The sequence below is a fragment of the Nuphar pumila genome, chromosome 15 (genome assembly GCF_984573655.1).
Source record: "Nuphar pumila chromosome 15, dmNupPumi1.hap1.1, whole genome shotgun sequence".
Lineage (NCBI taxonomy): Eukaryota > Viridiplantae > Streptophyta > Magnoliopsida > Nymphaeales > Nymphaeaceae > Nuphar > Nuphar pumila.
The window spans coordinates 32,124,558-32,140,300 of record NC_143263.1 but is presented as its reverse complement, the minus strand read 5'-3'; positions in this window follow the sequence as shown (position 1 = coordinate 32,140,300).

The window sequence follows — 15,743 nt, the reverse complement described above, 5'->3', positions numbered from 1 at the left end:
TCATAAATGATTATTTTTATAGGCTTTTAGCCTCATTCCCCTTGATGTCTTATACTCAATTTCTTGAGAAATTTCTTTTGCCAATCGATATGCTAAGTTTTGGCAAGATTTTGTATCTTTGAGATTAATCCTTGCTCGACTAATTTATACACATGAATATGCTCTAAACTTACAAATTTAGGTCAACTTTAAATGTTCTTCTGTGTTTGAATGAAGATTGTTTAACTAACAATCAATCATATAATGCCCCAAAATTTTAACCCAAAAATACATGATTTTTCTTATGCAGGGCCTTATCGATATCTTTGCTCCAACCAAACTGAGCTCTAAAAAGTTAGCTTGTGTGTAAGTGCTAGCATTTAATAGTGTACTAAAACTGAGTTCGCAAAGGAGACACCAAAGACAAGAACCCTTTATCAAGAAAACAAAAATACAGTAACAAATATTTATTTTTTGTTTTGGTTGAAAACTTCGGGTGGGTTACAAGTATGATGACTCAGCACAAGACTACACACAAACATGCCTTTGACACTTTAAACATCATAAGCATAATTGGATCTGATATAGAAGAACAATAGGTATGGATTCATATCCAAAAACATATGAAGCATGTCAATAGCTAAATGGACTAGATCCAAGATCTAGTGAAGACCATAAGATAATGCAATGTGTCTTTTTATATGTCTAATTAAAAAATTATACTTGATGAGTTTCAATCTAAAATGGATCAAAAATCCAATTTGAAAATGAATATAGATCCAAGAAAATATTCAATGAACAAAATTCAGATACAAAGGAGGATCCAAATGAAAGAACATGCATTTAGTCATTTACTACCTTTTAAACATGAAAACATTCATGGTTCTAATAAGTAGACTAGGCATACAGTCACCCAAAACACAAGGTATATATTTAAGCATCTAGCTAGATGTGCCAAATTAAATAGACTTAAATGTGTACCTCATACCATCCACTTTTAACCTTCGAGATTGTCATATTGCAATTTATCACTTTAAAATTGTTGGAAAATTAATTCAGTGATAATGACAAGTAAGCTTGAACCAAGTATGCTCGAAGGTACACGTTAGATGCACTATATTTAAAGCAATAGTTGCCCCACCTAGGACCTAGGACCTAGTCCTTGGTGCAATGGGTATTTGTGCAACTTTGCTCCCAGTATACAGCCAAACTTTCACCTATTAGCAAAGGTCAGTAACTCAATACAAACTGCCTTGAATAGCCCCATGACTCAAAATTAGGTAGACCCTAGGCTCAACTAAGACAAACTCTTAACTAAGTCAATGCCTTAATTCACTAGAGAGAAAGCACTAGGGAGAGAGAGAGAGAGCACGAGGCTAAGGAGTTCGAGAGCTCGAGGGAAGAGATTTGTGAGAGAGACAAGAGAGGAAAGAGATGGGAGCTTGAGAGGTAACATGGAAAATGCAAGAGGGTTGGGGTATATATAGGCCATAACCCACCAACTAGCAATAAATGATTTGAGTTGACCAAACAGCTAGCCATAAAGGCCCAAATGGCTAGGAGAAGGGAGGTTACCAGATAGACTAAGTCCAAGGATGAAAACAGCATCCAAAAGGTTGAGAATAACCCTGTCAGGTCCAAAACAGCCCAGTCTAAGGGGCACAATCCATCTTAGAGTAAAAAGTATCATCTACAAATTTTTTTCTTTGATTTAACTTTTATAATTCTTGTTAAAAATCTGTTAATTTGGGCGATATTTGAGAGTCTACATTGACTCAATAGTGGTTGGACTCAAACTAGGTCCATGAGAGACTCAGAAGAGTCATGCCCAACCCAGTGGGGTGCTAGTTACAATTAAGGTGGCTTACAGGGGTTCATGGGTGACTCAAGGTTATTTGGATCTTGAATGGGTTAGGATCATATCCAAATCTGAGTTTGGATCCAGTATTATTTTGGATCTTATGTTTGAATATGAATCTTTAATTTAGTTTTAGTTTTGGATCTTTTTATTTGGTTCTTAGATCCAACCCAATTAGGTTTGTTGGATCTAGATCGGGTTTTAGATTTAGATCAAGTTCTTGGATCTGAATAATTTTGGTTTTGGACCCAAGAAGGATTCACTCCAGACCTTAGAGAGTCTTTTTAAAACCCTGGAAGTCTCTAGACAGGGTGGGACACCCCTCTCTAGTAGATCCATAATTAATGAAATTAACTAGAAATTTAGTAAGATTAGAATAGTAGCTATTTAAATTAATTTAAAAAATTAGTTAGTATAATTCTTATTGGAATCTTAGGGATTAACCCTAGATAGAGTATTGTTAGTTTTGGAACTCCAAGGAGGGGGATGGCACCCCCTTGTCAGGTTTTTATTATAAAAAAAAAAGAGGCAAGTCTCTTTATTATTCTTCTTTCTCTTATTTTTTTCTTCTTTCTTAGAGTTTTTTCAACAGTCATTGAATCTCCTCTAAGTTTCTAATACGGGAGATGAAGGTCGATATATGTTTGAAAACCCGATTAAGATAGGTACATCAATCGCGTAGGCATCAATTTTTTCAAATGCATGAAATATGTGTGAGACGATTTTTAGATCTAAACCAATGATGGATTATACCTTGAAATACCTCTCTAAGATTGACTTTCAATCTAGAGAATATGTTTTTATGGATTTATGTTATCAAAGAATAAAAAAAATAGTTTTTGAGACAGGATGATTTACGTACTTGTAAAGAAAAAAAATAATTTGAAGAAAGAAACTTGTTCTTTTTTAGATCTTATTTATTTCAATATGTTTAATATGTTAATCTTAGTTTATAATTATGAAATATATGATTTATAAGTTCTAGAATTTTGTTATGTACTTGAATCCATGTTCTTGTATATGAATGATAGATTTAAACAAGATTTTGGCAAAAAATATTTTTAGGGTTTTGATGTTTTTGATAAAGAACGATTATTTGATCATGTATGATGGATTATTTCATGTTTAGCATGACTAAACAACATATTAATGTATAAAAATATCTATTTTTTTATGAATGTTTAGGGTTTATTATGATTCTTGCATAGATGTAACCCTATTTGAGGTATTTCTTGATGTTTTTGTGATTCTTGAATGTTGTATGTTATTGTTTTACCAAAACTAGCATGGATATGAGAAAATAATGGTTGTATGATTATGTAAACATGATTAGAGCATCAAAAATCATGATTTTATGGATCTTTACCTTGAATCTTATTCTTTCTTGATGAATCTTGCTTGAGTTTGAATCTTAGTTTTTTTGTTCTCATTTTGTATCCCAACCTATTTAAAAAACAAATCGATAACTCCATGAAACTGAAGTCAATAAATTAAAAAAAAAATACTTGAGTGTTTTATAAACCCAGGGATTGAATTTGGAATCTTGAATCGCTTTGTTTGGAGCAGTATAGAGACCAAAACTTCCCTTGTAACAAAGCACTAATTTTCTGATATGTCTGCAGGACTATTCTGACCCATGATTTTGTTACTTCTAAAGACCCAACCAAGGCTGATCAAAATAAATTGAGAAAAATTTGAATGAAAGGTTTTAAGTATAAGAAGATCCTGTAAAAAAGGTTTTATAAAAACAAATTGTAAGGCTGGAGAAATTCTCCTGGATAAATTTCTGCAGATAACAAGATCTGACTTATATTTTTCTTGAATAGGCTTTAGTCTAAGAATTTTCATGATTTATTTATAAGAAATTTTTAAATTCTTTTTCTTGGACTATTGTCGTAAGACATAGGCCATTGCCAAAAAAGTTGGGAAGGTGTAATTCGATATCTGTGATTTTTGATGGGTTTTCCAAAAATAGGTTACCAGGGATCTGAATTTATATATTAAGACATGTATAGATGCTAAGGTGAATTTTATATTATGCAGCATTGTTATGTGTGTTTATCTTAATATTTGAGCTTATATCCTTGCAAATTGAATGTATTCCATATTATTCTTTATTTATAACCATTCATATGATATGCATTGTTAATGAATATTGAATATCATAAGTTATGATCAATATAAAGTGAATTGTTACGCATGTTGTTGCTTCTTTAAGCATAATCATGAATTACATGTAGTTGCATCCTTTATGTATGTATGTGAACATATAACATGGTGATAACGATGTGTGATATGAGCATGTGTGTGGCTCGAGTGTGAGCCAGGGTTCGGTGAAACCTATGAGTGTCTGTGGTGCACTAGAGATAGAAAAGATATCCATGCTCATAATCATACAATCATCTCAGGTAGGTCGTACCCACAGTATTGACTGTGGGACCTGATGGGTCAAAATAGACTTGCTTATAGAATCTCCAGTGGGGAGATGGGGCTGGTGAGCCCGGGTGTGTATGTGGTGTGCAAACGTAATTTAATTCATGAGCCTAATAATTAAAGAATACCCATGACCTATTCAGATGTAGTCCTTTGGACTGTGATCCACTTTAGAGAGAGTGAGGGTACACACGACCAAGGGATCGACATGTTATTTTGGAGAGCGACAACATCTCTTGATCCCCTGTCTCCAATCGTAGGGAGCCTGGACTACCATGTGTCACAAGTGGTAGGTTTAAAATCTCTGTAGAGTAGGAATCAATTTCGTACAGGACCACTGAAAGTTTTTCTCAGTTACGAACAGCTCCAATGAGACCTAAGTGAGAGGTTGGCAGGTTCTTTCAATTCAACGAGGTTAATAAAATACATAGCATAATATACCTCTAATTGGATTGGTTGAATTAAAGTTAGGAACTCGAATGTGTACCAGTGGGTGCGAAGACAAATGGCACATAAGAAATCAAAATAGAATCATTGAAATAGTTCAGTTGTGTATAAGTTGTTATTTTATTGGCATGATGTATTATAGCATGTTTATTTCTAAAACATGAATGCAAGCATAATTAGTTATATAAATGTGAGTTATGCTTAATTTTGATATTGTGATATTGTATGATTTAGATGTTATCTGAAAATGTGTCAATATTTATTTATGTGATTGAAATAATTGTGTTCACCTGTTTGGTGATTACCTACTGAGGTTATGGACTTACGCCTCTGCTTATAATATTTCAAGTAATGAGTAGGCTGAGGGGTGATGACAGTAGGCTCGAGATGGTGCCAAGAGGGTCACAACTTTTTATGGTTTTGAGAGGACTTGATATTTTATTATTTAATTATTTTGATTAAGTCATGAGAACTCTGATAAAGTTGAGATTAATATTTGATTTATTTAAATGCAAATTATGGTTTGATTTAATTATTCTAGTCTTATACATGTATGTTGTATCTGTAACCCGCGCAAAGCTTGAATCATATTTAAAAAGAGTTTTCACTGTGTTTCTTGAAAATCGTGTAAAGGGATTTAAAAAAAAATCCAAAAATTTTGGTTTCAAAAATTAGGGTATTATAAATAGGACAGCTAGGAGATGTTGGAGTATTCAATAGGCCATGTAGGAATGTTGGGCAGGTTCAAGTCATGGTCAACTACAAATGAAACGGTCCAATGACCAGGTCAAGGTAAAAAATGATGGGTCAACGACTCACAACATGGTCAATCTAAGAATTGAGGATAAAATTGCCCCAAGTACCAAATAGAATGTTTCAGGTCCAAGAATGACTATGATGAAATCAAACCAAACTAAACTAAATTGAGTTGAATTGGGTTAGACTAGACTAAAACTAAAACCTAAACCCAAATCCAAGTTCAAGTCTAAAACCAGATACAAATTTAAAGTCCAAGGTTCAAAATTTAATTAACATGATCCCAATGAGCCTTACTCAAAAGAGTAACTAGCCCTTAGAAACCCAAGAGAAGTTCTCACACTCTTCAATGTGAGGACTTAACAAAAAAAAAGTATAGTTCCCTCCAAAAGGCTAACTTAGAAAAAAACAAGAAAATAGGTAGACAACCTAGGTGTTAAACCCTCATAATTTTACAACAAAACCCCAACGAGAATAATTTACATTGTTCGTTTCTATTTAGAACCTATGCCCATGGCTGCTAAACTCTCTCTCTCTCTCTCCTTATTGGTGTCAAAATCTCTCTCTCTCTTCTTATTGATGTCAAAAGCTTGGTACATGTTGGATGCCTTTCCCTTATATGGAGTTGTCTTAGCTAGGGGTGGACATCGGCCCGACCCAGCCCGCTAATGGACCGGGCCAACCGGATCAACGACCCAACCCATTTACTAATGAGCCGGGTTTTGGCCCAATTCTTAATGAGCTCAGGTTTGAAGAGAAGCCCATGGCCCAACACAGCGGTCCAATGTGAAGCAGGCCGGGTCTGGCCTAGCCCAATTTTAAAATGCATAAATGCTTGACTGAAATTATAGGTTAATGAGAGAATAGCAAGTTTTCATGCAACTAATTATGTAAATAGTAATAATTAACAATTAGCAAGTTCTCATGCAACTAATTAGGTAAATAATAATAGTTATGCAAGTTACTATGCAATAGTTAATTTTTAAAAAATTTATATTATTAAAAAAATAATAAATAACTCGGGCTGAGTTTTTCCCGGTACCTAACCGACCCGGGCCTAAAATCATGGCCTACATATATAACGGGTTGGGTTTTGGCCCACGTATATAACGGGCTGGGTTTCGGCTCAATACCTAATGAGCCTAGGCTTAAAATCATGGCCCAAACCCGACCCATGGCGGGCCGGGTCGGCCCATCGAGCTGCGGGGCCTGTTGCCCACCCTGAGTCCCAGCCAATCTCTTGGATTGTGAAACAAACTAATTAGGTAACAAATCTCTCTCTCTCTCTCTCTCTCAATTGCAATTTCTTGGGAAAGTAGAACTTTTCATGAGTTGTCTTAGCTGATTTGATTTCTTAACTTCTTGAAAAGATGAAATCCTTAGCTGTTAAGGATTCTTATCAACCACACGTCTTACTAGTCCTGTTCTAGAAAGTTGTTATCTCCAATATTGTTTACAGGATCAGGTGCAATGCAAAGAGTGTATATTTTCTTAAATTCTTGATTACATATAGGTCAACAATTTCCAAGAACTTCTTGAAGAAAGCACTTTAAAATTTATCAAGAGACTTTTACTTACCAAGAAGATCACATTACCTAGATTGTGACACTATTCACATGCAAGAAAAGTAAAGGTGAAGACATATATATATATATATATATATATATATATATATATATATATATATATATATATATATATATATATAAATATAAAATGTATGTTATTGTACTTTTTTTGTGAATAGTCCAAGGAAAAAAACCCTATCATCGGCCGCACAATGGCTGACCTCTGGTTGATAAAATCCATCTACTTGGTGACATTCACAAGTGGCCCCTGCCAGATAAGCAGAGCCCTTGTGGGCATACCTTGTTTTAGATGAGCTATAGGAAACAATAGTGTCATATAAGATATAACAATGGCGCAATTTCAAATTTGCATTGGATGGTGATCCACCGAACTTTGATTGATGGTTCCATGATCTACAATATGCTTCCATGATCTATAAAGTATTCCACATGTGCATTGTGATATCAAGGTCACCTTTTTTTATGTGTATTTGAAAAGCCCATGAAGTGAATCACCAAACGGCCTTTATCAACTGTGTTCTTGGGTGGGTGTCTCCAATTTTGAACCCACTTTGATCCATAACCTGATCTGAAAATATTTTGGAAATTGTACAATCATAATTTTCACCCTCTTGGGAAAGAGACCCTCTTTCATAAGAAAAATGGCTTCTTTCATAGGAAGGGGTATGAAATGACTATCCCCTTGGGATTTCGAGATTAAATCACACGTCATAATACATACTGGCATTATTTCATAATTTATTAATATTTTTGCAATTTCACGTCTCGTACTTATATCGAGTCCCGATTCCTGTTGGTGTACGTGACGTAGTTCAGCCAACACACTTTGTCTAGGAAAAGTTTGTTCATGAAGGGGGGAATCCGACTGCACACCTCGTGCGTCGTGCGGGACATCGCAGATGCACGAGGCGCTGGCGCAGTCAAACGCAGAACGTGTGGATGCCCTGTTCCACATGTTCACGTGTCCTGCAGGGAGGTGTTTTTTTCATTCCGATCGACCCCCTCCCCAGAACAGAGTGGACGGTCACAAGGGGGTCGGTATTCTAAAAAAAAGGAAAAGAAAAGAAAGCTCCTCGGGATAGTGTGTCCTGGACAAGAACATGTCTGTCCTTGTCTGTGCTGGACAAGAGCAGTGTGTTCTGTCCAAGCTTGGACAAACGGTCAAATTCCAACGAAATATATGTCCTTGCTATAGATCTTGATTTTCAAATTAAGATTGAGAACCACATAATATGTTATTCAATGCACATTATCTATACTAATTCATAATCTTATTTAAAGGGACATAACCAGATAGAAAATAATCTTAATGGATAGAAAAAGCTACAAAATTTTGCGAAGAAGAAAACCAATCCTCATAGCTAGAAGCTGAACACTTGGTACTTCGCCCATACTTTCTTGCAAGCTCAACTCTTAGGGCCCATTCGTTTGATGCAATTTTCATTGGAAAATTCTTGAGCTGGCATACCGTTGCCTCCGATTCGACCCACTATGAATGAAACAAACATCAAATTGGCATGGTGTTTGTGAGAAAGTGCTATGCTGACACAAGTGGGCTCTAGTTTTTCCAACCATCTACCACATTTCTTGTATATCTCCCCCCATATGAAAACGTTCCCATAGAAAGTCTGGCTTGGCAGGATTTTTTAGAAATCCATACCCTTTCCATGAAAGGCCCTACCTATGAGAAAGGAACAAACGGGCCCTTAATGGGAATCCAGAAGAGCCGCTCATGGTTCGCCGCATGCTCAGCTTGCAAGGAGCTCATGTGCGCCCTTAAACATGAGCAACAGGTGCTCCACTCGGGTAGCTTTGTGTAGGCTCACTAAAAGGTAATCAATATACTTTAAATATTATTTTACATCACAGAATTAGTGTTTGGTTTGTAAGCAATAGGTTTAGAGTTCAAGTTCAATTGTTGATAGCATTGAAACGGCATATATATTTTTTGTAAATTAACAGGCCAGCTCAAGGTCCACTCAATGATGTCTAGAGTTCAAATCCTATTACTTGGAGCTTTAAAACAATGCAACTTTTTAGTAAAAGCATGAGTTTGATCTCAACTCAGTTAACCACAAAGATGAGTGAAACTTGAACACCTCAATTTCAAGTCGTTCAGCTCATTTACCAGCCTTACTCTTTGGTCTTTGACATGGTCTTCCTTGTAGGGCTGGGAAAAGAGACGAGCAGCTCACAGTTAGCCACAGATCAGCTCATGAATACTCAACTCATAAATTGGGCTCGGCGAACTGATCGCTACGAGCCAACTCATATAGGCATGTGAACCAAGCATGAACAAAAGAATCTTGGCTCGGCTTCACTCGTATATATGTATATATATATATATATATATATATATATATACACATATATATATACATATATATATATATATATATATAGAGAGAGAGAGAAGGTGGTAGCTGCTAACCTAATGGGATTGCCAGCCCCCGTGAGGTAAACCCTGGGTGGAGTCACCAACACCCATGGAGCCCACCAGTTAAAGACATCCGCACACCCAATGGGAATCTAGCCTGGAACAAAAAGGTCACCACCTTCTCCCCAGGCCGGCTGAATAGGGTAGTAGACATGAGATGGCATTTCTAAACCTTGCTTTATAAGCTCAAGTTTGTTTTTGGATCACTATTGCTTCCAAGCCTTAGCCTTGGCTTTAAATGATCTCACCTAATTGAGTGAGGTCTCATGCACAAAGGATCAATACTTATTGTCAGAAAAGTGAGATATCACACTCACATTCAACTGCATAAGCTTCCCATTGTGCTTGAACTTTGGTGTAATGTGAAAAGGATTGGACCATTTGTCTTAGGATTTACTTATAGGGTTGAGTACGATTCAAGGTCAAGCATGGTCAAGGATATAAAATAGATTTCACGATGTTCAAGGAAATGAGATTTGACTAGACTGTATCTCCATAATTTAAGTGCCTTTTGACCTCTAGGGTCCTTCACATGCTCTTCTGTTCTCACCTTCTTAAGGAACGCAATTTTATCAGGGGTATGGTTACCAAGTACCTCTAAGAATGAAGATCTCAATCAGGTATCTTCCACATGGTCCAGAGCTCCTGGATAGGGAAGTTGTTGCAAAATTTAGTTTCAAAATAATATTTAAAATCTTTGTGGGTTTTTTTAAAATTTGTTTTGAGGTTGTATATAAATAACCAATTTTTTTGGTAGTTTCATCTTTTGTTTATTTTTTAGTGTGATACTTTGTTGTTCTTTTTATAGGCCTCATTTCATACCAATGATTTCAAAGACTTAGCTAAAACGGTTTTTGAGACTTACATCAAACTAACTAGCAAGTTTAGTTACATATTGAAGTGAGAAGAATTCAAGTGTGTTTATATAGGCTAGGTTTGACTTAGAGAGCAAGGCTGTCTTGGGGCTTGTCAGCTGCATTTACATTTGCCTACATCTAAGACCAGATCTAGACTTAGGCCTTAGTTGGGTTAGGTTGGGTTTTGGTCCAAGTTAGTAGCCGAGTTTGATCGTTTGAATGGGTTGACCTTTGAAGTCATTTAAATCAGATATTATCCTTTACTCTGAAAGGGTGTGCGCGCCTTGAAGTAGGCATTGCTGTTAGGTTTGCCCCTGCTCTATTATTAAAAGTCTTGCCCGAATGGACAAAACACATGAAATTTTCCTTCTTATTTTCTCTCTAACTCTCTCATTTCTTAACATTTTTTAAATTTGTTTTTTTGCATTTGATTGTGATGTTTAAACTTCTTGCACCATTGTGGGAGATGAAAACTATCTTAGAGAAAGTGATTGACGTAACATGCCTTGTGCCAGTCTCACTGTTGAGAATTAAATCCCCATAATTCCACCATTTTTACACCTAATTTTACAATAGTTTAAGACAGTTTTTGAGTATAGCTATCATTATCTTCTCGAAGTACATCAACCATGAAATTGAGAAGTTGGATTAGATTGATGGCACCAACTTCAAGCCTTATCAACAAAAGCTCCTATTTAGATTGACATATTTAGAGATTGTATATGTGTTGAAAGATCCATACCCAATGATACCTATTGCTTGACCTTTTCCTCTTAATGTCGATTCCAATGGAGTGAATGCAGCCCCACCTCCATCATCAGTGTCAATCAAACCATCAAACAAGATGTGGGAGCATGATGACTACCTATGTTGTGGTTATATTCTCAATGCTCACATTGACCCTCTTTTTGATCTCTGCTCAAGCATGGTTACGTTGAAGAATCTATAAAAAAAATAGAGAAGTACAAAACCAAGGACTATGGCAACAAGAACTCTCGTGAGTTCATATTTAGATTTTAAGATCCATGATGATAAACCAGCTCTTACACAAGTGCATGAACTTCAACTTATCGCTCATAAGATCAAATTTGAAGGAATGCAATTAGATAATTTTCAAGTTTCTATTATTATTTCCAAATTACCTATGTCTCGAAAGGAATATAGGAATACCTTCAAGCATTGTAGAGAGTTTATGACTTTAATGGAATTTCTAGAGCATATTAGAATTGAAGAAGAAACTAAAAATTGTAATAAAAAAAGAGAATGTTAGGGATCAAGCTTCTAAGGTTCATATGATGGAAAGTAACCTATACAATAAGCCTAAGCATACTCATTCCAAGTATCTTAATAAGTCTAAGAGGAACCTCAAGTTCAAGAAGAACAAATCAAAAAGTGTATTATGTTATGTTTGTGGCAAGGGAGGGCACACAACAAAAAAATGCTACCATCGTAAGAGATGAAAATAGTGCCAAGTCACAGGAAGGGAAGTTTGTTGTCATAATCTCCCTAGTTAACATAGTAGGAGAGAAAAATGGGTAGCCGATAGATTCTGAATCTACCATGTATCCAACTATAGATATGTACTCAGAAGCTCGACATCACCTGGTTTGAGTTTAGGGATCATCAGATTCAAATCAATGGGTACGATGAGAATATCACAATGACTTTGGGGACAATAATTCTAGATGTAGACATTTGACTCATTTCTCATAAAACCTTGTTCTGTGTGGTAGATATACTTGCATCCTATAATGGGTTGGCCATGAATCCATGACTTAAAGGCAGTCCCATCCACATACCATCAATGCGTCAAAATCCCATGGAGGATACCAAATCATCATTATATTTGCAAATGATCCAACCATCAAGGTGGCTCAACCTATGCTTCCTTGGTTGGATTGAATGACAAACATCCCCTTTATCTGGGAAAGGGTGGAGACCTCCCCTTCAACCATAGTGTCAGCACTTGAAAATCCATCTAAGGTGGTCACATTTAATTGCTCAAAGCTGCCTAAGTTCACTAAGCTCTCTAGTAGGATCGATGATTCACCTTTTAGGGGTTGCAGGAGATATCTTGACTTTGCCAAATTCATAAAAGGATGGCATGTGTTGCTAAGAATGGGATAAAAACCCTTTAGATGTGTTGAAAAGAACAACCAAGGCAGGCAAACCTCTACCATAGTCTCTAAAACAAATTAAGGAGAGAGTCTATGGTACACGAATAAAGGCAAAAAAAGAGTTCAAAGTTCCCCTAGGCCACCTCTAAAGTTTGTTCAATGAGAGACCATCCAACCAAAAGTCATCCTAGACCCCATATCAGAAGAAGGCAATGGGTCATAATTGGCAAACGAAGAAACCATCCAAGAGTCACCTGATTCTCCATCTAGTTCATAATTGAAAAGCCTAGCATCCTTGTCCTTAAAAATCCATCTTGAGAATTCAACCATAGTCGTCTTGAATCAAGATGATATGAGATATCTAAAAAAACATCTTGGCATTTTGGACCTAAATCCACATAAAGAACACCTAGGCCCAAATGAAAAGCCTCAAGGATTATTCCCACTACATGAAGAAGTCAAACTCTTCACTGAGAGGCATGATATGGTACCTGGGGATAGGATCCTAGCTGCAATGCAAAAATTGAGTCAATCATCTATGAGTGGATCACCTCTGTCTAAAATGACTAGAAAAAACACATAACTTAAGAGCAATAGGTACACTACTTCCAAAGGGGGTTATAATTGTTCACCCTAGCAAAATTTCAAGGTAAATTGAACCTTTAGTGTTAGTTGGACAGTAACCCAAAGTAGCAATCAAGATTTATGCCCACTGACGAAGATATGCTAAGTGGTTGGAACATCCCAACAAAAAGCATCTTATAGAATTTGAGTACTAGTACTAGGAACACCAACTAAATGAAGGATATTTATCTAAGCCAATAAATAGTTGTTGGGAATATTAACCCCGAGACCCGCTCCCAAGCCTCCTTAAGTTCAACAATAGAACCACAAGGTCCCTAGGCCCAAGAAACAAGTCATACCATAGCCCTAATCTCTCTAGTTAGGAATAAATGATTGGGCGACAAAGGGTATTGTTGTTATGATTTCTACCAATTTTATCTCAAATCCTATAATGATTAATTAAGGCAATTGGAAATCATTGACCCCAGAAGACCTTTCTGTCAAGAAAAATGTAGTCCAATTAGATGAGACAAAACCTAGCATCAGGGCAAAAGTCATGGCATTTGCAAATGGTCTCGGCTACACCCATTCAGCGGGAGATTTTGACTAGGAAGAAAGGGTCAAAAAGGATTTTGTAGAATGTGAAAGCTATCAAAAGGTACTATGGCCAAGAACACCTACAAGGAAAAGTTGAAGGTCCTTCCTACAAGGAGCTCTCAACAATCTGAAGCATGAATTGTATGGTCCACTCGAGCTCTTCTTGGAATGGTCATGAAAGGAATGGGCTGAGACTAACCAAAAAAGCCCTTGCTTTGAAGAAGAGTTGCACCCATTAGGTGTTAGGACCCCCTTAGAGTCAGAATCATAAACAGAGTCTGAGTTAAGTGATGAGCTCCAAGGGCTCACTTTTGAGTCATTTTTTCTCTCCAAAGAAGCATATATCTAGGGCATCAACAAATACCAATCTTATAGATAAATACCTTACTTGGGCAGAGCTGCTTATGTCAAGTTCGAGTATGAAGAATGAGTTCAGTAGTAGAAAAAATAATTTTCTATTAAAATAAAACCCTCTTACATATCCATTTTTGCATAAAAGTCTACGTGGATGATATCCTAGTTAAGTCTAGAACTAGGGGGAAATCACCTAGAGTCTTTGAGAAATGTTTTCAAATGCTTGAGAAAATATAAGTTTAAGATGAACCCCCAAAAATGTGTTTTCAGTGTTTAGTCAGGTAAGCTTCTAGGCTTCATTATTAGCAGGCCTGGTATTATAATAGACTTTGCCAAAATCAGGGCTATCATGAACATGTCTCCACCCACCAATCTCAAGCAATTGAGAAACCACTAAGGAAAAATTCATCTTATTAGATGGTCCAGCTCTAACCTAGCTACTAGGTATGAATCCTTTAATACACTCTTAAGAAAAGGTGTCAAATTTGTCTAGAATAAAGAATGTCAAAACTCTTTTAATAAGCTTAAGCAGTACCTTCTCAACCCGCCTATGTTGAAGCCATTAGTCATAGCAAACCCATTGTTACTATACATGCTTGTTCATGAGGTGGCCCTAAGTTGCCTACTTGCCCGGTATGAGGATAATGGTAAAGACAAAGTATGTTATTTATTATATAAGTAAGACCTTTGTAAATTATGAAAAAAAATACAATCGATTGGAGAAGACATGCCTAGATCTTGTTTGAGCAACCTAAAAATTAAGACATTATATGATGGCATGTGAGGTTAAGGTTCTGTCTAGGGTTGATCCAATCAAATATGCCTTTGAAAAACTAGCTCTAAAAAAAACTATATCTAACTAGAAGAATTGCAAGATGGCAAGTCTTATAAAATTTGATATGAAATGTATCTCCAAAAAATCAAATAAGGAGCAAGCTATAGCTGACCTACCCATAAATAAGAAAGCTGGAGTTAATGATGACTTTCTTGAAGAAAATGTCTTGGCATCAAAAGATGATCATAGAAAATTTGGAGCTTGTATTTTAATGGATCTCAAAATATCAATGGATCTTGAATTGGATTTGTTATCATCACTCCTTGAGGTGAAAATATCCTACATGCCTTTAAGTTAGACTTCTTGTGCACCAACAATATATTGGAGTACGAAGCTTTGATCCAAAGGCTAAAGAATTTAATTGAAGCATGAGCTAAGAAGGTGCGTGTCCAAGGTGATTCAATGTTGGTAATCAAGCAAGTCACCAGGGCGTAAAAAAAAAGGTTAACCTTGTATGTCGATCTAATCTTAGAGTTGATAAGAAATTTTGGTTTCTGTGAATTCTCTCACATCGAAAAAGATAACAATCAATTTGCTAATAGTTTAGCAAACTTTGCTTTCATTATCAAAATAGGGCAGGGGCAGGATAAAAAATCATTTCCAATTGAAAGAATAGAGAAACCAACTTGCAATATATATAAGAGACAAAGCAAGCTCAAAAGCGCCCGATTATTGAGCTCCAAAAAATAAAAAACCTTGGTTCTATGATATCAACAACTTCTTCGAGAATAAAACATTTTCCTAGAATGTTCAACCTACAGTTAAGAAATTCATTGGGAGAATTGCCCAAAGATATTATATCTTAGGTGGGGTCATCTACAAAAAAAGATATAGTAGTGAGCTCCTTAGGTGCCTGAATGAGGAAGAAGCCCTGAAAGAGTCTCATGGTGGGCTCTACGGAGGATATATTGGCATATAGA